The sequence below is a fragment of the Carassius carassius genome, chromosome 8 (genome assembly GCF_963082965.1).
Source record: "Carassius carassius chromosome 8, fCarCar2.1, whole genome shotgun sequence".
Classification (NCBI taxonomy): Eukaryota; Metazoa; Chordata; class Actinopteri; order Cypriniformes; family Cyprinidae; genus Carassius; species Carassius carassius.
In genome coordinates, this window is record NC_081762.1 from 3879347 (window position 1) to 3903877 (window position 24531).

The window sequence follows — 24531 nt, forward strand, 5'->3', positions numbered from 1 at the left end:
TTGGTTCCTTAATAAAAAGCTTTAAAATTAAATTAAATACATTTCTCATTTTTTATTAGTTTATCTTGATGTACTAGAATAAAAAAATAAAGTAAATAAAAATGTATCAAAACTTTATAAACATTGAATAAAAAAAGACAAAAACAGCATAATTGATAAAACATTAATAAAAAAATGGAAATATTAACATAAAAACGAATATAAATATTAATTAAAACTATAATAGTATCTCAATGATACTAAAATAAAACTTGTTTTAGTTATCTTAACCACTTTGTATTTTTTGGGAACCGATTTATAAGACTCTACTTATATTTCTTAATTGTTGCAGATATTCTAATTCAGTTTAATTTAATTATAATATATATATATATATATATATATATATATATATATAATTCCTCAATACCATATATTTTTGTTTCCCATAGTCTGTTTATAAAATCAGATGAAAATCAAGCAGCTGTGTCTATAGCAGAACTAAAGCAGAAATACTAGAGGAAATATCTTGACTTATATTAAAGGGCCTTTGAAAATGTTATTAATAAACTGGTATTAGATTTGGCTGTCTAAGAATAACCTACAAAAAACATACATTAGCGTTTGGGAAATGTTCTGTGTTTGTTATGATGGTTGAAGGTGCCATTTCTTGGCTCCTCATACTAAACTAAATATCATAACCAGGGAGCTATTCTGATATCAGACTCATTGCCAACTGTTGCTCCCGGATGTGTCACAGCAGAAACCAGATCTGCAGGTCTGAAGGGCAAGTCTGCAGATCTGCATTGCCGAAGGAAGCTTCATCAGATCCGCGGAAGAACTCAGATGTATCTGGTTTAATCAGTGCGCCGGGAGAGGAGATGCCAGCTCGTATAGCAGCTCTACGGGCCTCAGGTACCGAGTCAGCGGACGTTTATGAATTAAAGCGGGGAAGGAAAGACTGCGTGGATGGCTAAGAATTATGAGGCTGGATGGTGGAGAGACAGAACAGCCTCGGTGGGTTTCTCACCAGCCAAGTAATAACCTGCAATCAGGCAATTATTCCCTCTCTGCAGTATGCAGGTGAGCGATGCTTCTCTCCCTCCCAGCAGCCGAGGCTTCATCCAACTAATGAACACGAGGAAACGGCTTGCATTTCCCCGAAGGCCTCACAACGCACTCTTAATACGCCAGCTTTATAACGCTCAGATGTGTTTGTTAACTTAACTCTTAACTGTGAGACGTTATGTCTGACCGCTGGGGAAGGCTGAAGCTTTGAGGAGAAAATAGGTGGCTGGGAAGCTGGCGTGTAAAATATGGATGTAAACCGATCCGCTATCACACCTTGGCCCACGGCCTGCGGCGAACAAGTACAGCGAGCGGAGAGGGGTTTACACACAAAGAGAGAGAGTGGAGAGTGTTTCACGCGCTCTCTTAAAGGTTCTTCGGCACACTTTACTGCTTTAGACTCAGATATCAAGAGCTGTTTTTGCTGTAGAGGAATTTTGAGTTGCTTATATGACTCTTTGGAGAGTAAAGAATTACTGAATGTTATATTTACAGGTTCGTCATGCAATCCACTTCAAAAGTTTGGTTTTGTTACGAAAGAAATGAATACTTTGATTCAGCAAGCATGCATTATGCTGATGATAGGGACAGTAAAGACATTTATGATGTTACAAAAGGTTTGTATTTCAAATAAATGCTGGTCATTTTAGCTTTTTTTAATGTCCATAAAAATGTGAAGCAGCAGAACCGTTTTTAACATTGATAATGATGGAAAACTCTTCAAATCAGCAGGTTTGAATGATTTCTGAAGGATCATGTGACACTGAAGACTGGCGTAATGATGCTGAAAAATTCAGCTAAGCATCACAGAAATAAATTATATTCTAAAATATATTAAAATAGAAAACAGTTGTTTTCAATTGTAAAAATATTTCACAATTTTACTGTTAAAAAAAAGAATAATAAAAACATTCTAAAAAATTATGTGAATTTCATCAAACCATTGTTTATTTATTTATTAGCAATTCAGTCAATTCCTCATTAACTCCTGTCCAATTTGTCTGGTTGGATACCCAGTTTCAAACAGAAGTACTGAGATCAAACGATACCACTAATTGTCTTGTTTACTTCAGTACCAATATCTTTAATTAAATGAAAGAACATTATTTGACTGAGGATAAAATGGCTAATTATAGTCGGCTAACATTGTATTTGAAAGCCAGCAATACCATTTTTTAATTCAAAGATTATAATAAGCATTAATTTTCATTTTTTATGAATTGCCATTGAAACTAGCAATGTTTCACATCGATCTCTTACATCACAGAACATTTTCATGTTGACTTTAAAGCAGCAGAAGTGCATAAATACGTTTTCAAAGAACGTGAGAGTTTGCTCCAGATGATTAGGTCAAAGCTGTTGACCTCTAGCATGACATGACATCATGTGACCTTTGTGGTCCAATCAGAGTGAAGTGTTTAGGGCTTCTAACCATTTTCTTCATTTCCATTCAGGCTGAATGCTGTATTATTAGCCGTTACTAGAGTCTCTACTGGACATAAACAAAGTCCGCTGATTAAATGTGTGATTGCACACGCGTGGTGTGAACAGAAAGGTGTCCTTAGGAACATGTTTTGCACCTGGAGCCATTTGGCACCTTCTGCGTCTTGACAGTGTCAAGAGGTGTGACCTCTGTTCTAAATATATCGCTAATAAGTGCTTAAGACGCCACTTTGAATATGAACTCTGAAGTGTAAACTTGCGCGTTGGCCTCAGGGTTTGATCTCAGCATGGTTTTTGTGTCCTTTTGCCTTTCATCTGCTTCGAACTGTGTGGAGAAACTGTATGGAAACAATCAGGGTTGCCAGATCTCATGCATTTAGCATGAGTATTAAGCCAGCATATTAAATATCACGGCGAATAACAAGACAATGCAATATATATATATATATATATATAAACACAATATTTTTTATAAATTGTAAAATTATAAATAATAATTTATAATGAAATTATATGTATATGAACACCATGTGACTGGATGCAAAACTATTTGCATTAATAGCATAATTATTTAGGAATTAAAATTAAACATTTAAAATATTTTTCTGAGAATGATTCTGATACTACTCAAGTAATATTAGATAGTTAACAGTATACAATAGCAGGAAGAAATTGTATGCATTTCAGATTTGATATATTAAACTATTTTGGCACAATTCATAGAAAAGTGTGAAATCCTAAATTTTATTTTTGTTTATTTAAGTTATTCTAAATAATCATATAAATGTATAATTATTTATTAAATAAAATGTATTTTCTTAATATGCTTTTCAGGTACAACTCAAGTAATATTAGGTATTTAACAGCATGCAATTGCATGCAACAACTATATGCAGATTAGATTTTATATATACATTTTTTGGCACCCAATTAATGGATTTTTTAATTTATAAATTAATTTTAAAAACAATTGTTTCTACGTTTTAAATATGTAATTATTTAATTGAAATTACTATTTTTATTATTTTATTTATTTATTTTTTACGTTGACTTGTTGGTACCCCTCAAGTGATTTAAGGCAGTTAACAGATTGCAATTGAAAAAATTTAAAAAATTAAATAAAAAATAAAGTTTGTTTTGTGTCAAATAAAAACATAGTTGTTGTTTTCTTACAAGACCAAATAAGTGCAGTAATTGATTCAGTTTAAATATCACTCCAGCCAGATGACCACCGATTGCACCCTTGAAATACCTGGTGTTGTTAGTTGATGCATTTATATGGTACATCAGTGCAGGCTCACAAAAAATTAATGAACAACAATTTGTTGTCATAGCCATAGTCAAAGCCAGAGTTATGTAAGCACACTTCATTATGCTGAGTGATGGTGGTAATATCAGCACCGGTGAGAGCTTTCAGAGGTCGTGATAAGTTTGGTGGTGTGTGTTTGTGTGTGTGATCGACTCCTCTGGGTGTGATGCTGTGTGAGCTTCTAATCTTCAGCACTGCTAACATGGGCAGAAACTGTGGTGAGCTCAGCCGTCCTGCTCGCTCACGGCCGCTCCGTGCCTCTGGGACGAGAGAAAATATATCTCCAGTGCCACCAATTTGCTGAAGCTATGCAACAGAGCTTATTGAACTTTGCATGTAATATATGATAACCAGCTCACTGTGGGATTCAGAATAGGCTTCATTTGTTTGGTGCTTTTTTTCTGCTGATGACACTGGCTTGTTTCGGGATTGTTTGTTTGAAATGTGTCCTTTTCCTCCAGGGGCTGGAAAGTGCTGATGAACACTGTTGTCCGGAGAGGTGCTGGCCTGACGGGATGAAGGGACGGAGGAATAAAGCGAGAGCAGTGTGGTGTTCTCATCTCTTCAGATCTCAGCACAAAGGCAGTATGGTAATCAATGTGGACATGTGCTTTGTTTTTGACTCATTAGGCTCCTCTTCTCACACTCACACTATGGAAAATGATGTTTTTATGTCTTTCTTGCACTCTGTGTGTTTGGCATCTGTTGACTTCTGTGCAGTGCACCTGACCTACAATGTTACTGACTGCATTTGTTTATTAATATATTTGAGTCAGAATGACCAGAATAAACTACAAATTGGACCAGACATTATACAGACTGTCTTAACCCCAGCTCTGATAGACTTGTTAAGATTTTGCCTTTCACTGCTCAATACCAGTGCCATCGCTCTCCACAGTTAATGACCTTCCCTTAGGCAACACCTTCACAGAGAGCAGCAGTGACCTCTGCTCATGTCCCCTGAGGTCAGCGCCGGACCGGTGACCTCTCAAAGCCAAAGGTCTCTGCCAATTGCAATCAACGTCCAAACAGATGGAAAAATGTGATGGCCTACAGATAAACTCGCTGTCCAGCTCATTATATCCTGATCAAACCTCTGCTTTGCCATATCCCTGCTGGGGAAAAAAAACAGCTAAAAGCTGGTCATCCAGCCTGGTCATACCTGGTCAGCAGGCTGGTTTTAGAGGGGTTTTGGCAACTCCCTTAGCTGGTCAGGCTGGTATTAGCTGGTTAGGCTGGGTGACTAACTGGAACCAGCTAAGACCAGCCAACCATCTTGGGCTGGTTAAAGCGGGTTTTTTTTCAGCAGGGATATATGCCTCTGTCAAGCCATAATACAAGTAAATTGTCATAAAATTACCAAAATGACTTTACCAGTAAATACACAAATGCTGTTCACACAGGCAACAACGTTCCATCTTTTTACCTTTAAAAAAAGCCATTCACATATCATTTCAAATTACCGTTGAACTGAGACATCGTTAACCAGAAATGACCTCTAAACGGCTGTGTGTTGTGTTTGTAAACATGGAGGCATATACGTAATCAGTGGTTTTGTTGATGTTTTCATTTTTGTGTCAAACAATCACATTAATACACCGATTGTGGCCCAGAGACATCGTATTAGACAACTTCAAATCGTACTACACAGCACGGTGTAAATGCGTCCTCTGCATCAGAATGTTATAATAAGCCCAGAATCGTTGCATTTTGTATTTCAATGGCTCTGGATTGGCCCAGAGTAGACGTCTTACGTCAGCACGTTCTGAAAATGTACATCCTCATACTGGTAATCTCGTTCTGCATTCACACATAGCAAATTATTGTTAATTTTCTGCTAATGTTAAAACTTCTCATACCAGTAAATTACCGGAAACTAATTTACCATTATTTTTTGAAAAGGTCCTTTTCACACATGATCCTTTTAACTGTAATTTACCAGTAAGGTCAATGGGCCCTATTTTAATGATCTAAACACAAAGTGTAAAGCGCACGGCGCAGGTGCACTCAGGGCGTGTCCAAATCCACTTTTGCTATTTTAACGACGGAAAACCGGTTGGCTCGCCCGGCTGCATGGTCTAAATGGGTTGTCCCTATTCTCTTAATGAGTAATGGGTGTTTTTTGGGTATAATGTGCAATAAACCAATCAGAGTCGCTAATATTTGGCATGTTTGTGTGCTGATGTGCATCCCTTTGTTAAATAAGCAGCGTGTATGGTCTATAAATAACAAAGAAAAAACATTGCGCCAAACTTCATACCAGATTTGAGTTGGTCTATGGCGCAGTCTATTTTCAGCAAGTTAAAATAGCAATGCGCCTGAACACACCTCTTTTTTAGACCAGCACACTCATGGGCGCAAAGATGGGTGCAAATGCATTTGCTAATTAAATGACGTGGTGCTGGACGGGAAAATGCAAACGGTGCTGGACTGAAACTAGCACCTTGCGTCGCTTTGCGCCGGGTGTATTATAGGGACCTATATGTGTTATAGGGCTATAGTTTTTCCCTCCTCTAAAACAGTTTTCTTACGAACATGAGCAACAACATCACATTTCTGTGAATAATCTGTGAATGTGTGTGTTTGTTTGTGTTTGCATTGGCACTTGCATCTGTGTGTGAGAGGAAGCTGGAGGTGAAAAGCAGGATTAGAGGAGGCCGAAGCATTTGAAAGATGGACTGTGAGGCAGAGCGATTCACCAGCAGACAATCTCAGCTTCACACGCCGGTTGACTGGAGCTCAACGGCGGCTTAAGAGGACATCTTCGCTCGGCTGCACAGACGTTGACTCTTAAAAGGTTGAGAGAAGAGAAGACAGCAGACCGGCTAGAAATAATCAGAGGAAAACAGCCAATTGTCTCCCTTGTTTTTGACTGAAGGTGTCTAGCTGTGCTTTATGCCGCTGTAGAGTTGTTGTAGCAGATCTTTATGTTGTCTCTGTGTCTTAAGAAGCATCTGATGTGTTTACAGTGCATGCAAGATATGCTTTTAGCAGTGTAACAAACCTGTGATCCCTGAAAAACTCTGTAAACTAGGCTGCTATGACATTGTTTTAAAAGCCATCAGTACCATCACAAATCTCAATACCACAGCAGAATACCTGTAACTTATGCAAGTTACAAATGTCCATCAATCAAGAGCAGTGAGTAATAAATAAATGATGTCCCGTTTTGCGAAAGTCATGTTATATACTGATATGCACGTTAAGTTTGGGCTTTTATGGTGGAGTAAAAGCATGCAGCTGGAAATGGGGCACAGTAATCGTTTTATCTCGATTATTGTTTTTTCATATTTGTTGGAAGTGGAAATCAAAAACCGAAACTGTAATTCGAATAATTGCTAGGCATTGCAAAGTGTAATGTTCTGAGTGATTTGTTGATTTAATCGTGAAAAGAGTCCTGCACCCTCAAATCTCTCTGATATTCTAGTCTTTAGATATGCTAGTTTGCAGCATTTTTTATCTTTTTTTTATCCAACAGGCGAAGGTGTGATCGCTTAATGAAGTAATCAAGAACTCATTTACGTCCATTGTTTTGTAGAGAAATTGTCTGCTAAATATTTCTGAAACATCTAGCACTCATAGGTCAATGCTTTATATCTTATCAGACTCAGATGTTTGTAGCACTTGAAGAATTGTTTCTCACAATACGTTCTTCTTTCCTGCAGCTTTATCGTGAATGTTTGAACATAGCCTGGACAATGAAGACGCCTCGTTCCCCAAAAAGACAAAAGGTCACACGCACACGTTTCCCCAGTGTGTGTATGGGGAAAAAATCTGTGACACAGATGGCGATGCCAAATCCATCGCAGGTGCCCTGTGCGCCGAGGCCAAACAAAGACATTCCCTGCTCTGGGAATATGGCTTTGTGTTGTGTTGTGCTGAAATGTCTGTGTCAAGCCAACACAATCAATACCACAGAACAATGTTACGCATTAACCCTGACAATTTACCTCTTTAAGACCTTGACGCTGCTCACCTGCGTGACAATTAAACGCTTAACAAACGCTCCGTGATTCTTTTCGGCTGTGAAAAAATCCTGATTGTAGCACCTTTAAGTCCTTTTCACAGCCGAGGGGAAGCGTCTCGAGCGACATGAATGCCCTTTTAACGATTTCCTGCTTCATTCAGGCCCTATTCAGCAGCACAAGTGTATGTGGAGTTCATTTCCCTGCTGTTTCAGCCGTACGCACACTCCAGAGCTCTCCAGCCTAAATGACCCTGAAGTAGTCATTCATCGTCTCAATAGCCTGGTCGAGGCACCTCGAGAAACTCACCGCGCGCTTAAGCAACAATAAAACCCGCTGCTTCCCCCCACCCCGCTCTTTTTGTCCTTGAAAGGGAAGAGTGCTATCTTCGATCAACAATTGGGCAATTAATCACAGCAGCTCTGGATACGGACTTCCCTGGCACAAGGAAAAGGCCAAACGTGAATTAAAAGCCAGAATGTTTATATGAGGGTGAAGTCCAGAGGCTACGATAATGCATTTTCTTTTAACAGAGAAGCATTTATTATTCCCAAAATCTCGAAAAAGCGGCGGGAGGGTCGAAGCGGGTGCGGGGCTTCAGGCGGAAGCTATTCTCATCATTTGGAGAAAGGGTTTCTCTCTGTCTCTGTTTTTTTTTTTTTTGGAATCTAGATTTAATTTAGTTGCCGATGTCGCTATCAGTGGCGAACAAGCTGGCAGCGCCAGCGGTCTGACGGTCTCTGATAAGCGCAGTGCTCCCAGCTAAGCCTGATTAGTGTTGGCCCCTAAAAGGCTTTGTTATGAGAGGCAAATAGACTGTGGAACAGCAGCCTGGGACCTCACTGATATCAACAATCACAGAGCGAACCCTAACCCCCACCCTTCTGGCTTTCCAGAGCACTAGTCTGAGGAATACCATCTGTGCGTGATAGACGGAAGAAAGAGTGAGAGATTTTTGTCTTCTGTGTCTCGTGCTCTCGAGCGGTTTAGCTTCAGGACAGGAGGTTTTTTGTTGGACATCAAGTGGCGGCCCAAGACAGTATCAAAATTGTTATCACTCTAAATGAAGAGTCTTAATAAAATGCATTGATTGGTTTATTATTGGCTGTTTTAGTTGTGTACTTTTGTAAGTCTGTGCATAGCTTTTGAGAATCAAGCGTGCATGCAACCTGTGCATGTTGGTTGGAAGATGAAATTGCACCAAACGATATATTTTTATTTCTTCGATAATCTTCACACAGAATATTCTATAATCTTCATATATAATATTTTAGAATGATAAGCATTTTTCCTATCTTTTTAGAATCAAGCATGCATGCAACCTGTGCATGTGTGTTGGAAGGTGAAGTTGCACCAAAATACAGTTTCTAATTCTTCTGGTACTTCATTTAGAAGATTTTTGGCGACCAAAGACAGTTTCAGATTTCCTTATCGTTCCAAACTAAAAGCCTTTACAATTAGAATACAAAGTAGAATGCATTAATTGATTTATTATTGGCTTCTAAATGTTTTTGTTGTTGTGTAAATTTGAAGGTTTTTTCATAGGCTCAGGAGAATGAGGCTTGAAGGTGAACTTGCACCAAATACAGGGTTTTAATTTTCCTCTTTATCCTTCTTTTAAGTTGGTTCTCAACTGGTTTGGCTTCTGAAATGATTAAGAAAGACAAAAATCTTCTATGATTAGATTATGCATGAATAAAAATAAAAAAATGGTACAAGTTTATTGACTATACCAACATGCACAGGTTGCATGCATAAGTCATTCTCAAAAGCTATAAACTACTGCATATAAAATCTATATATAGTTGTTTTTGAGAATGATGCACGCATGCAACCTGTGTAACTAAAATGCTTTGTTTTGGTTTTTTTAATACAGCTACCTTAATAAACTTTGTATTAATTTTGCTATTCTAATTATGATTGAGTATATGTTTAAATGCTTCTTATTTGCATTAATCCTCTAATACAATGTACCTGCTGCCCACTAGTTAACAACTACTGTTTAACATGCACGCAAAAAAGCATGCATTTCTAACAGTGCAATGATTTTGTTTTTGCCATTTAAAAATGCAGTAGCTTCCACACAAAAGCAAACTGAACAAAACAAAGAAACAACACCTTCCTGTCCTGAGGAAAACCTTCCATCGGTTGCTTGTAAAGTGCAAAACAAAACCAAACGGATCCGCAGACAGGAGCTGTGTGAATGACTGTGGGCTGTAATGTATTCCTGCACGCTGGCAGCAGAGAGCCTCTTTACACACTCTACAGGTTTTCTTTGTTCCCGCAGACAGAGATGAATCCCTCCCTCTCCCGGACCCTCGCCCCCCCGAACTCCAGGCCCGCTGCTGGGGACGCCTTTGTTCACTTCCCTCCATTATGTGAGCCATTACCACAGCTCTCCATATTTAAATGCGCATATTGATGAACCTAAATAAAGAAAATATTAATGAAAGTATAACAAAGACAGAGTGAAAGAAGTTGTGAATGATTTTTTGGGGGTTTTTTAAGGAAGAGAGGTGAAAAAGTTATTCTTCAGAGCCCCTCACAAAGGAGAAAAGGGAAAATGAGCTGTTTTGGAATATTTTAAATTTAATAAGGCCATGAGGTTTTACAGGGGAAATATGTATTATTGAATCTACATAAACAAATATGAATGGAGAAGTTAAGGCTGGGAACTTTTGTTTGAAAAATGGGCAATTTGTGGATTCACATCTAGATATTTTGTCTGTGTTTTATTTTAATTTTCAGTTCTGGGAGTTATTGTTGTTTTCTAGCCTCTTAGGAATATTCCAGAATCAATGTAGTCTGTTTATGTACACAGTTAATCATTTTGATTCATCTCTCAAGTATTGTGTTTACATGCACTTTCAATGGATGTCTATGGGGCGGTGCACAGTGTTTAAAAGAAGTATCTTATATGGATTTTGCTATACAAAGTTGTTACTTGAGTGTTTAAATCACCTGAACATGTTAGTGTATGTATATTGCAATATTTACAGTATATTAATGCAATGCCCCATGGACTTCCATTATAAGTTCATAACGATAAACAAGACTTTTTTTTCACAAGCTGAACTCTTTTTGTGTGCTAATAAACTAAGTTTAACTAGTTTTGAACATGTAACTTTCCTTTAATTAGGAACCATGTGCAAATGTGATTTTTATTATGCAGTTTATTGTCTGCTCATGTTGCTTTCTCTGTCATTTTCTCTGTTTGTTGATGTTTTTAGGGTGAAAAATAGTGATGCACAGTCAAACCAAACTCGTGATTCCCTCTAGACTTTCTGCTCATGGTGTCCCAGGTGAGAATGACACACAAACACACACAATTCTGACATGTTTTCTATAACTTTATTCTTTCTCACTGTTTTAACTGCATACTGTGCAGTATATACTGCATCCTATTTATTTCAGTAATTGACACTGAGGTGTCCAGTATCTCAGATTTTTTTATTCTTTATTTTTTTCTCTCTTTATTAATAAGTTATTTTATGATTGTGTTTTGTTGAAATTTTTTAATTAAAGAATTAAAAGGCCAGTAAGAGCACATTGCATTGCACATACAGTACGTCATCATAATAATTTTCATTAATTAAAATAAAGCTGAAATAAAATTTAAATACTAGTTTTTAAGCTTACAAACCTTAAACGAAAATGAAGTGAAAGTACTAAACTTACTTACATAAAAAACAATTCTAATTAAAATAAATTGAAGATAAATCGAAAAATATAAAAAGCACATAACTAAATTACTAAAAATGAAAACTGAAAATATAAAAATAAAATTCAAAATATTAAGAAATACTGTAATAGTATATAAATAAAAATACACTGGTTGAAACTAAACTCTGCAGGAAAGTAACAACACTTCAAATAATTACTTTTTGTCATTGTAATTAAGATTATTAGAGATTATTGGAGTATGTTTCACAAGAAAGTACTATTTAAGTCTTTCAACAAAATTTCACGTTAAATCCAGTGTATTAGCTGCAATTTCTTTGAAACAATTTCACTCATAAATTGCTAATAAACTTCACAAATACTTACAAAATAAATCGTGCACTATTTTTGTTGATTGCATGCATTTGATTAACCCTGTTCTGACCTCTCCTTCACTGCTACGTTGAGGCATCTGACAGGTTTCTATCAAAAGCCATTTTTTATTGCATTGGAGTGCTTTATCAGTGCGTGCATCCTCTGGGGAACGAGCCCATGATCTTGGGTTTGCTCTCGGCGTACTCCACAAGTTGATCTACAGAAACACGTGTTACATAAACTCTACAGTTTGATTTGATAGGCTCATAGGCCTCGACAGCAATTAGTATTTTTGTGGTGAGGGCCAATTAGGAAAGTAGTACAGTACTGAAGTGTCACACTTTTTGGAAGCGTCTCCAGTGTGTTTACAATCTGCTCCTAACACACATTAATTCCCAGATGAGGATCAGCCCCCCTCCCCCACCTCCCCGTGCACGTCTAACCCAAAACCCAGACCTCCGTAGGGGCCTTAGGATCCAGGCTCCCGGCGGGATGCAAACACAGATGCCGGCAGTGGTTTATTCCCAAGTAATGCTCATCGCAGAACACTCTCCAGCCATAACACACAAACACTCAGGAACTCTGGGGAATGTAGCTCATCTTAAGAGCATCACAAAGCATTATGGGTGGAAGTAGTAGATCACGGTCCACTGGAGGTGTTTTCACTCTATTTGTAGATGTGAAAGTTATGGTGCCTTTCTTTGTGTATTTACTATACATTAGGACGGTGCAAATCTTCCAACACGTTGATGGAGATACTGTATGTGGGGGAGTGTTTAAATTGGCCATTTTAGGAAGGCGTGGACATGTCTTAACTTTAATTTAATTTAACTTAACTTTAAAGAATATCTCTTTGGGTTTGAGACTTTAGTCTTTGCAATTTTACAGATCTTATACAGTATATGTACAAACAGTTTGCAGCACTTCAGAGAGAAAGGACAACTTGAAATCGCATCCTTTGACCCCTTTAATGGTGCATTAATAGTTTTATTTTATTTGTTTGATTTTACTTATTTAGAAAATGACTCTTTCAGTTTTGATTTGCTTTTAACAAGCTGAAATAAGTAAGGTTTTTGTATATTTTATTCAATATTTTTGTTCAAACAGATCATGTATGTTATAATTCAAGTAATGATACTCAAGTAATGTTTATGGGTTTAGTGTTAATTAATGATAATAACCCTGTAACATTTTTATTTATTTATTTTGTGTTTATTTTTAGTTTTGGCAGATTTAGGTTTAGTTTGTTAATGGTGCATGAATATATTTTTTTATGACTTTCTTCAGGTGTCTCTATCCATCTACTGATGTTGATACAGAAACTGAAAATAATTAATGCCGCTAGCAACACTTGTATGTTGCCAGTTATTTTGGATAAAAGTGTCTAAATGTCAAATGTAGAAATTATATTTACAACCACAGGGTGGCAAAGATGATTTTACAGCTTTACTTTCCAATAAAACTTGTTTTATTGAACCTTTAGAAGAAATATAAAAAAAATAATCCATATGCTTATGTGTTTGTCGAGTATCATATTTGATACATCAGGTTTTTACGGCTCATATAGTATAGTGAGACTATGGAGGAAAAACAGCTCCATTTTCTTCAGAGGCTCAAACTGAGCAAAAATGGGTGCAAATGCTGATATTTATATAAGCAAAAAGTGAGGAAATTCTGGCTGTAATGCAAATCCTTGAGATTTGTACAACAGTATAGCAGATACCAACATAAAATGAGATACATATCCATTTTTACTTTATATCTCTCAATAATCTCTCTTACTTAGACAAGATTTAATTCTTCATTTTATGATCAGAACAAAATAATGCAATGCAATGCAATGACGATTGAGAGATGAACAAAGAATGACCATTTTTGGACATTATATTTTCTAAACGGATAATCAAGTGTACTGAAGTTGCTTCGGTCCAGGAAGTGTTCATCTTGAAATATTGCTAACAATATAAAATATATATTTTCGTTTGTACAACAATGCTAAAAGACCTTTCACTCCCAAAAACAGTGTAAACTATCACTCAGAGACAGAAAGGATGTAGTAGATTGTGATCATGTTGATCCTATACTGGTTATTCTGATTCCTGTATCAGATATGATGCAGCTGGCTGTAGAAATCTCTTTGCACATTGATCTGATTCAAACAGACGCCCACTTGTAAATCAGCTCATTTTGGGGTGATATTCATCGTTTCTCAGGTGTATGAAAGCCAGTTTTGGCCAGATCTCCATGACGACAGTGTGAGAGGTGTGAGAATGTTCTAGAGGGAATCAACAGGTCCTAATGACGATTGGGCCGCTCTCACGTTTGTTCTGTCATATTTTCTCCTCCTGGAGCGTTTCAGACTCTTCTTCAGACATTTCTTTAAATCGCAGCAGCCTGTTCTTGATTGGCACTTCATTTTTTATCACTGGCCAGAGAACAGCTGTTTGAAATGCAATAGCTTCAGTTTAGATTTATAAAAGAAAGCTTGATCTCCAATTGTGGTAAAGAGCTGGTTCACTTATAAGGCTTTTAAAATGACAGTGACTGGAAACATGCATTTTCAGTTGATAACTAGAGGCATCACAAGCAACTTCTGGAGAAGATTTTAATATAAAATACTGCTAAATAAATTGTGAATATTAATTATTTCAGAATTTATGGTGAAAATCTATATTGTATTCATCAGGAAATATACAAAACATGGAAAAACATCACTTTTAACAGTAATTTTTATTTTTTTTTAATTGTAAAATGTATGGTTTCTGGAAGTAAAAAGTATGAATTAATTTATAATTTATAGTACAACTTTTATATTGTATTAATCAAGACAATACATGTACTCTTTCAACAAAATTGCTTTGTTTTTTATATTCCAAGCATGAAAGAAATTAACAAAAATTAGATTTTTACTGTAAATTATGGGGATTCTGGACATTAAAAGTATTAATTTATGGCAAAAATCAATGTTGTATTCATCAAGAAAATATGTTCTCTTTTATTAAAATATATATTTTTTCAAATATACAAAATATGAAATGAAAAATTGAGTTGTGTGAAATGTGTCACCTTTATTAAATCTTAAAATTTATGGTTTTTCGAAGTTTAAAGTGAATTTAAATTAATTTATTGTGAAAATTAATATTTTATTCTAAATGGTATTCTTTCAGAAAAAAATGTTAATTCAAAATAAGATATATGTAACGATTCACTTTAAATGTAACTTTTATTACTGTAAAAATTATGGTTTCAGGGAGTAAAAAAAATCTGTATTGTATTCAAGAAAACAATACATGATGTACTCTTTCAGTGAAATCTTCATTATGTACAAAATATTAAATATGAAAAAAAACTAAAACTTGAAAATGATTGAAAGCATTAAAAGGGCATTTCCAGAACTCCCTGTATACCACATTAGATTTTATAATATTTTATTTAAATGATTTTTCTCAAACCTTATGTACATTATTAATATTTTTTATTTTGCTAATTTATGTTAAAATCATTTTAGCTTTGCGTTTCATCCTAACGATGTTTTGTTTGTTTGCATGACTTTGATGTATTGTGTGGATTTCTGTATTATGATTTGCTACTTCACAAGCATCAAAAGGCCTCCTGTAATGCCTGTACCACCGTTGCAATATTGAAAGAGCAAATGCATTGATCCTACAAATATTTCATAATTTGAGAGTGTTTTAAAGAACCCCTGACCTGTCAGAAACACAGCAAACTCAACCTCAGTTCGCCGTCATCCGTCTCAGCATTATCGCCTGCAACACACTCAGAGTTTCCTAATCCATATGAAAACACGGCGCGCTGAAACTGAGGGGGTCATTACTGACGTCCCGCACAAAGACTTCCAGCCATTCAGAACATCTTCAAAGCCTCGCCGCTTTGATGTACACGTTTGTTTAATTGAACGAGCCGCAAGAACAAAGAGAAGATCAATTGTTGATTTTAATAAGACATTGTTCACGGGTCCCATCATATTTAATTTGATGGCGGAGGGGGGGTCGTCTAAAGAAGAGCACGCTCGTTCCTTAATGAGCCATTATGCCTGGCCCTCCTGGGCAGAAACTAATTGGCGCAGGATTATCATTGAAGAAACAGGGCGACCCCGAGCTCTCCGCATTTCTCTCTGTGTATCAATGACCAGCTAAGTGCCCAGAACACATCGGGCGCCCAATTTGGAGTTAACCAGCCCCAGCGAGCCCCCTCACTTCTCTCGGTTCACTTTGGGAGGTTTTCTTGGGTCTGGATTCTGTCTGAGTAATAATCTCTCATGGCCAATGGCATGAATGTAACCGGTTTATTCAGGAATATGACTGACTGCTGCTGGATGAGACGCCAGCAGAAACACACACCTCTCCTGTTACATACACTGCAGGCATTTTCTCTCTACCGGACGGCATATTGATCCATGTGCTGTATATTGCACAGTTCAAAGACATAACCAGTGCTGGGGAGATTATTTTCAAATTATAGTCCAGTCTGGTAATGATTCCCATCCTGACACAAATTGTAGTCAGTAACATAATCCATTACATTACACATTTTAAGTAATATAATCAGACTACTTTTTGATTACTTTGGACCTGACTCCTTTATCACATTGATTAATATAGGACGATCTTGTACCATATTGATATAGAAATACATAGAGAAAGAAAATGAAATCCATTTGTTATTAAGAACATTAAAGTGCATTGAAAATGACATTTACATCGAGGTTTCACAAACTGGGTTTATGAAGGAACTGCTGGGGGTTTGTGAGTTTAATCAAAAGCTAATAATTAAATCGTGAAAATATCAAATAGATACAAATAAACAAAAAATAACTGAAATATATATATATTTTTTTATTTAAATACCGTATAATATCTGGTCACACAGGGGCATCTGGGAATATCCTTTTACGGTTTTCACAAAAACTGATGTGTTTAAAGTATCATCGGAATATATTTTAGAATTTTGTCATGTGGTAAAGTTCTTACATAGAACTTATTTTATTCTTTTTCTAAAGGTTATTCACACTATTTACTCACAAAGAGGTTTTTACAATATTTTACAGCAAATTCTACTGTATAAATGTATATTTGCTTGCTAAATCTAATAAATATTATTATAAAATACTGTTTTAAATGTAAACATATTTTTGTGGTCATTTTACAGTATTATTATGTATTAATATTATTTACAGTTAATGTCTTAACTTTTGGAATATTATTATTTTCCTTTTACATTTTCCCCATTTTTTTGTAGGACAATTAAAAAATGACAAGAAGATGGATTCACAAACCTGTATCATGTGACAGAATTTTGCTTTGACCACAGAAATAAATTACAGTTGAAAACTTTTTCAAATAGAAAGCAGCTATTTTGTATCGTAATAATATTTCACAATTTTACTGTACTATCAAATGAATGCAGCCTTGGTGAGCAAAAGAGACTTCTTTCAAGAACATTTAGAGAGTTGTACTTTCTAAATTGCTTCACAGTTCTATTTAGTTAATTGTGTTTGATGAAAGCACTAATAAGGGAGCAGTAAAGTGGCAAAACAAACACGATGCTACAGGCTGACCCTCCAAAATTAATCAAAACACACTCTGCTGGAGATTCAGTTTAAACACTACAGTGATTTCTTGCGTATCTGAAAAACCTAGTTAATAAACGTTGATAGCTAAGATGTGTCATATTGTGTAGGCACGGCAGATCTCTCCAAACAGATGTTCGTGGAGGGTCCAACTTCATTTAAGTAGGAAGAAACATGTTTTTAATTATCAGACCACCTGGGGGTTGATGGACCCTGCAAGCTTTACGTGAAACAGATGCAGCCATTCTCCTTAATTAAGTTTGATTTCCATTTGACAAATTAAAAAGAATATTCCCCGCACTGTATCAAGGTGCTTCGAGAAGCGTTCGCGAATGTTGTCGAGTCATTTTATGCTAAGTTTGTAAACAGTTAATTTGTCATTCTCCTAAAGCACGAGACATTGATAATTGACTCTTAATGAGAACTAGAAAACCACCGTAAATAGTAATTTCCCATATGGGGTAAAGATCTGCCTGGTGAGTATAAAATAACAAACACGTCGTGTGTCTGATATTAGAATTGTTAGCGAAGAGAAGCGATTAGCCAAGGTGAGATTAATCATAATAAGACCTCTCCGTTTGAGAACTCCAGCATCTCTGAGGATCAGGTGTAAGGAGCAGAAGCCTATTAAGGGTATGAACTTACCTGGAAAACCATTATTTAATAAAGGCTGTTGGTTTAATGCACCGGTGAGAGATGGACTGTGTTCAGAATGGAGAAGCAGTGTGCTCAATACTTACACAGCACATACTGTGCAAGAATACACTGTATTATAGCAACAGCAGTAATGCTATATTCTTGTGATCTCAAGTAATCTCTTTGTGCTGTGTTTAATTCAGCAATTCTCTATTATTATTTATATTAGTATTTAGATATTTTATAATTCATTTTGAAGGAATAGTTCACTCAAAAATATCAATTTACTAAAAAAAGTAATGACCCACAGGCCAGAGTTTTTTTTTTTTCTTTTTCTTTTTTTTTTTTTTCATCAGATTTGGAGATTGTGATTGGAGATTTGGAGAAATGTAGCATTGCATCACTTGCTCTGCATCACTGATCCTCTGCAGTGAATGGGTGCCGTCAGAATGATAGTCCAAACAGGTGATAAAAACAAGTAATCCAAACCACTCCAGTCCATCGAGTGAAGCTGCATGTTTATAAGAAACAAATCCATCACTTCCACATTTTATTTTACATATACAAGTCAAATAATCTCTATAATATTGCCTCTTCAAGTGAAAAACTCATCACATCTGAATCAGGAGAGAAATATGCACAGATCAAACACAAGTGAAAGAAAGTCCAAAATTATTCTAAACATATATCTGGCTGGATTTAATGCGAGATGACAACAGGAGATGGACTTTTTCCACTGAAGAAAGCACTATTATGGATTTATATTTTGGCAAGAAAAAATTGTTTAAAGTTAAAAAGTCTTAATGATGGATTTGTTTCTCACAAACAGGTATATTTTTGATTCTCAAGATGTTTACCGGGGTGCTGTGGATTACTTGTGGATTATTGTGATGTTTTTATCAGCTGTTTGGACTCTCATTCTGACGGCACCCATTCACTGCAGAGCATCCATTGGTGAGCAAGTGAAGGAATGCCTGGATTTGCTAGTTTCATGCATAAAGAAAATGCACATACAGTACTTCACATATTATAAATGATGCATGCTGCCATGCAGTGTGCATTATATACTAGTTAAGTGAGTATTCCCAGACTGCCAGGGTATTTCTGGGTTTTGGGAAGCTTAAATAAATTCTTTTGTTTGAGCAAAGGCTCTGTTTACTGGATGCGAGCTGGACCCTGTGCTGAATACTAAAAGTGATGCTTGGCCTCTTTCACCGACAGGTAAACAGCTGACCTTTGTGGAGGGATTCGGACGGTGCACAGGTTCATTTTTCAATCCACTCCTCTTCAACACTGTGATCACAGCATTTCAAGCATCACTCGGCTCTGAAATCATCCTGTTTCTCATAAAGCAGCCTCTCATTGACCTATCAGAGACAGACGCCATATGCAATGCGGCCATAAAAGCACTCTGAACATTATCATCCTTCCAAACTGCAGGAATATCGCTTCTTGAGTGGACTGAATTCACAAAGCATGTTAAAATATGCAAATAAAGGCTCTTAAGAGCTTGCACAGTGGTTGGTTTCAGAGTCGAATGCTAACGATTATTAATTTGGAGGGGTTTTAATCTCAGCGCACGGAAAAGGGCCCTTTTCTGTGGTCAGGAATGTTGATTGGATTTTGGAACGCACACTCAAAATAAAAAAAATTAAAAACTATTTCACATTAGCAAAATAATAACCCAATGACATGGGTCGATTGGTTTTCTTTTCACATATTAGATCAACCAAGTGAGAAATTGGAAAGAAACTGTTGAAGTGTGTTTCTTGACTGCTCAGCGCTGATAATGAGTCAGGCTGTTAATCCGTGAGTCTGCTCGGCTGTCCGAGGTTAGGATGCACGGGTGTTCGGAGTGTGTTTGAGGGTCACGTATCCCGACCCACTCCAGATCATCCTCTTTAAGGGCACTCTCATACTGGAGTTTACATTACATCAGTGAGCACAGCGAAAACCATTGATTTTAATGTCAGTGTTGGGGAAAGAAATACTTTTTGTCAGATTTTGGGCAGGGGGTCATGCTTTAAAGCCCAGTAAACATCTTAAACTGTAAACCACTTTTAAATTAGACACATTTTAAGCAGACTTTAAAAGAGACTTGTGCAAGATTTACCAATGGGAGTTTGTGAGTTCATGAAAAGTTACAAATGGAAAATTTAAATAAAAAAGGCTGCAATTGAAATTAAATTTAAATCGAAACTGAAATATGACCATGAAATTTTGAATTATTATTAAAAATTATTTTTAAATTAATTAGTTTAATCAAATTAGTCTAGTAAAATGTATAATTAGAGTTTAAATGATATAAAAAACTTGTATTAGTATTATCGCTGAAGTCTCTTTGTTTTTGTTTTTGTTTTTACAAAACAAATATTACAGTTTAATTGCAGTGCAAGACAAAATAATCGCAATATATTACTTTATAATATGTTCTAGTACAGCTCTATAATTGTAAATAAATTGTTTTAAAATTATTTTAAATTTAAAAAAAAATTATTTGATTTTCTGCATGTCATGTGATGTCATTCTGCATGTCAATGTTATTTTAGTGTCATTTAGGTGTTATCACAAACAAATAATATTTTATATCAGCTTTAATATTTGTATTTTCCATTATTTTTATTTTATTTAAAGTTGTAATCATTTTGTTGTGTGTTTTTGTGATTACACACACACACACACACACAAATATATATATATATATTTCTCTATAATTGTATTATTAATTTATTTTTATTTTATATTTTTTTTTGGGGGGGGGGGGGGTTAGTAGGAAATGTGGCCTTGGCAATAAGCTGAAATAAAGTTTTTAATATTTTATTTCGGCTAACAGTTTTTTTCACGTAATTATCTATTATTTTCATGGTTTTAATTTTAGTTTCAGTTTTAGTTCAATAAAATAACCCTGGCATCAGCCAACATCAGAGAACCATCATCATGTAAATGTGGTGTCAAATTATAGTCAATTCTGTTAAATTGTCTGGGGGAATTTAAGTAAATACTTTATCACGAATACTTCGTTTGGCGTTTGGCTGACAACAAAGTTTGTAAATCCCTGCTGTAGAGTGTAGCTCCCTGAAAGGTTAGTTAGCAGATTTGTCTGGCTCTGTCCTGGGAAAGTGAGTCCCTCACTCTAATAATGGCAGATAATGGGGAATCCAGAGGCAGGTTAGCAGCTGTAAATCTGGCTAGTTGTTGTGGAAGGTCTGAGCATGTCAGACAGTCTCCTGTTAAATCAACAGCAGCGTGACATGCTGACCCGGGCGTCCTGACAGCTCATGATGAATGAGTGTTTGTCTCTGGGGTCTGCTGGGATATTGAACAGGAGAGTTCCCGCTTCACAGCTGTGTGCTGGACTGTAGAAGTGCTGGTGTGTTTGCAGTGGCATCAATGTTTGTCACCTTGCAAAATATAAAAACCAGTGCAAGTATCTCTTCTAAACTACTTTTATGTTGTGTTTATGCTGCTCTTTAGTTCTTTTTGACAGATGTGGTCACTACGAGCTGTGATTATATGGCATGAACACTGGAACAAATAACAGCATAGAGGTTTGGATCATCATGAGGGTGACTAAGTAATGGCAATTTTATTTTTGAGTTAACTACTCTCTTAAGGCCAGAGACAGCAGCCATGTTTGCATTCAATTTATGAAAGCATTGGAATATTACCAATTTCCAAATGAAGCTAATAAATACAGATATTTTGCATATTTTATCAAATTTTAAGCTGCATCAAACTAGTCCAGAAGGAAGCAGCTTCTACTTCTGGTTCGTGCAGTGTGCTTTGGTTGAATACTGCACATTCTGGCATATGTACCTTTAGTTTCATGCATATAGAAAATACACAGCACACATTATCTATTTATGCATTAGTTATAATGGATGTTGTATACTAATTAGATCAAAAAATGCAACAACAAAAAAAGATCACTGCACACTATCCGCTGAATTAAATGTAACATGAGGTTACTTGATAATATGTAGCATACTACTACTGTTTGAAATGTTTAGGATGGAAAACATTGGAACATTGGAACAAAATCACCACTGAATTGGCACACAATGTAAATAGAGTTTGGGGAAGCTGCTATTGCTCTTGCTGTTTAGTACAGAAACCTGTTTCCATCATAGGATAAAAAAAATAATAATAAATGAATAAAAAGCTAATTTATCTCACAATTCTGAGTTTGTATCTTGCAATTATGTTAAAAAATGTCATCTTTTCATCTCACAATTTTGACAATTTCTTCTCACCATTGCAAGTTTATATATATTTTTTTTTCTTTCAGAATTGCGAATTAGCCTTTTATCCCATGACAGAAACAGACTTTCATAGTTTAGTGTTAAATTTCATGTTTGTTAGTGAACTAAATTTGGAAGTGACTTGTTATGGGAGAAAATGATTCAGTCATATGACTTTAGTCAGGCATTAGTCACTTTTTAGAAATTAATTTGGTCAAATCATGTCTATCATAATTGATGCACGTCATCTTACCTTTTAAAAACTGCACCAATTTTTAATGTGCATATACATGTTATTTATTTGCAATCTTACCATTTCTTCAATGCAATGTCCTAAAATCTGCAAGGAAAAAAACTTGTGAGTTGTTTTGCTTTTATTCACTTTTTTGTTCACTTTTTAGTTCTTTCAAAGGGGAGTGACACAAGATCTTAAGCATCCACAAGTTTTGTGTGAATGCTGAAAGAGCAAAATGCATGAAAAGCAAGGAAGCAATAAAAAAAAAATCTGTTGCTACCGACCGTAACATGAACTTAGATTTCACGCCTGAGGCAGAATCGGCGCCTTAAATCATAAAATAATTTTATCAGCTGTGGAGTTCTGAGAGAGAAAGAGAAAGAGCGAGAGAGCATGTGAAAAGACGGAAAGTTTCCGGTGTGTCTGTGTTTCCGCGGGGAAGATCTCGCATCTCTCCCTGGAATCGCATGGATTTAAATCCATCTTCAGCTCCACAAACAAACCCAGCGCCGCCGCTGAAGATTTCTAATCGTAGCCTCTGCAGGTTCTCCTTCTCTCTGATTACTCAATTAAGCCCATTGTTTACCTAATCGCTCGGCTAATTATCTTCCCATGTCAGGCGACGGGTCTGATATGCTCCGAGAACGTGTCAGATAGACGGAGAAGCGCTTCACGTGGTGAACGGATGATGGGATGCACGGCGGCCGCCATACTGCAGAATGTTTCCGGAGATATGTATCTTCTCCACAGCTATTCCCAAACATATTGTACGGAAGCACAGCATGCTGTGACCCAAATAGCAAACTCATAATCTTCCGAAACAGACTCAGCAAGTGGAAAAAAAAAGAAAAAACTTCTCTCACTAAAAATACTACAGGGATTGTTGCACAAAAGCTGCTGCAGGCAGAAAAAAAATCAACAAGAAGTCAAAACAGAAGTGAGATAATTCAATTCAGCTCTACACAAACACACTTCTAAGCATTAAATTGTAAAAAAGGATGATAATTAATACATTTCCTTCCAGAACAAAGAGTTTGTCTTCAAAAATGTATAATGGAGACAGGTAGACGTGTTCTTGTGCAGAAGTTGCTGCTATGATGTTGTTGTGTCTGGGTCATTGTTATGGGGTTGCTAAAGTTTTATAGACAGTTTTTAGGGTTTATTGTGGTGTCTAACTGTCCAGCCTTTTTTACATATAAAGGAATGGAATGGTGAAGAAAATGCTCTAATTTAAATCATTTTGAATCATTTTGAATTATTTTGAATTTTTAAACTGGCCTTATTTGAGTAAAAAGTCAAGTTTGTATTGCTGGGTATTACCATTGTTCGTTTAACATTTCTATCGTAAAACATTTGTCAAACAATAAAGGTGCTGTATGTAATTTTCTGACTGTACTGAAGCATAAAAATCCAATATGTTTGCAGATATTTAGGAAAGATGCTGGCTCATTTCAGGTTTTATCTGAAATTCAATGCTACATCAGTTACTCTGCTTTGAAATGTGTGATCCGTGTCAGAATGTCTGTTTTTGTTGGGGTCCGTGTGCTTCCACCCACTGGCAGTTTAACCAATAGTAGTTTGACACCTCGGGTTGCCAGATGGTGAAAAACACAGTGTAGGCCTTTGAAGCCAGTAGATGAACTGGGTCAGAAATCACAGATTCTGCCAGACTTAAAAAGCATCAGCATCTATCTGAAAAAATCTCTATGAACAGAGGCCTAATAAAATCAATTCAGTGTAAGGCTTGCCACATTCATTTGTCAGTTGCGCTCAATCCTGTTACGAGTCCTCAATCTGGCAACCCACGTGAATGTCGAGTCTGAGGAGGAGAGGTCGGGAGAAACAACTATCTTTGTCAACTGCAACTTTGCTTTCTTTCATCGTTATAACTGATGCTTTGTGCTGGAATTTTTGTCATCGTGATAACTCATGTTTGGAGAACAAACGTTGTCATACTGAGTTTACGTTTGAGCAATAATAATAGTGCTGCTTTCCTTTGTACAGTTTGACCTTTGTTTTAATATTCTGGG

At 36.2% G+C, this 24531-nt stretch overlaps 1 long non-coding RNA gene across 1 annotated transcript; it reads left to right on the forward strand.

Annotated features, from left to right (window-relative positions):
• Nucleotides 1–483: 483 nt before the first annotated feature.
• LOC132144621 (uncharacterized) lies at nucleotides 484–10146 on the forward strand. The gene is made up of 3 exons (XR_009434364.1): nucleotides 484–894; nucleotides 4261–4389; nucleotides 10052–10146. It is a non-coding gene; the product is annotated as an uncharacterized LOC132144621 (long non-coding RNA).
• The last annotated feature ends 14385 nt before the right edge of the window (nucleotides 10147–24531 follow it).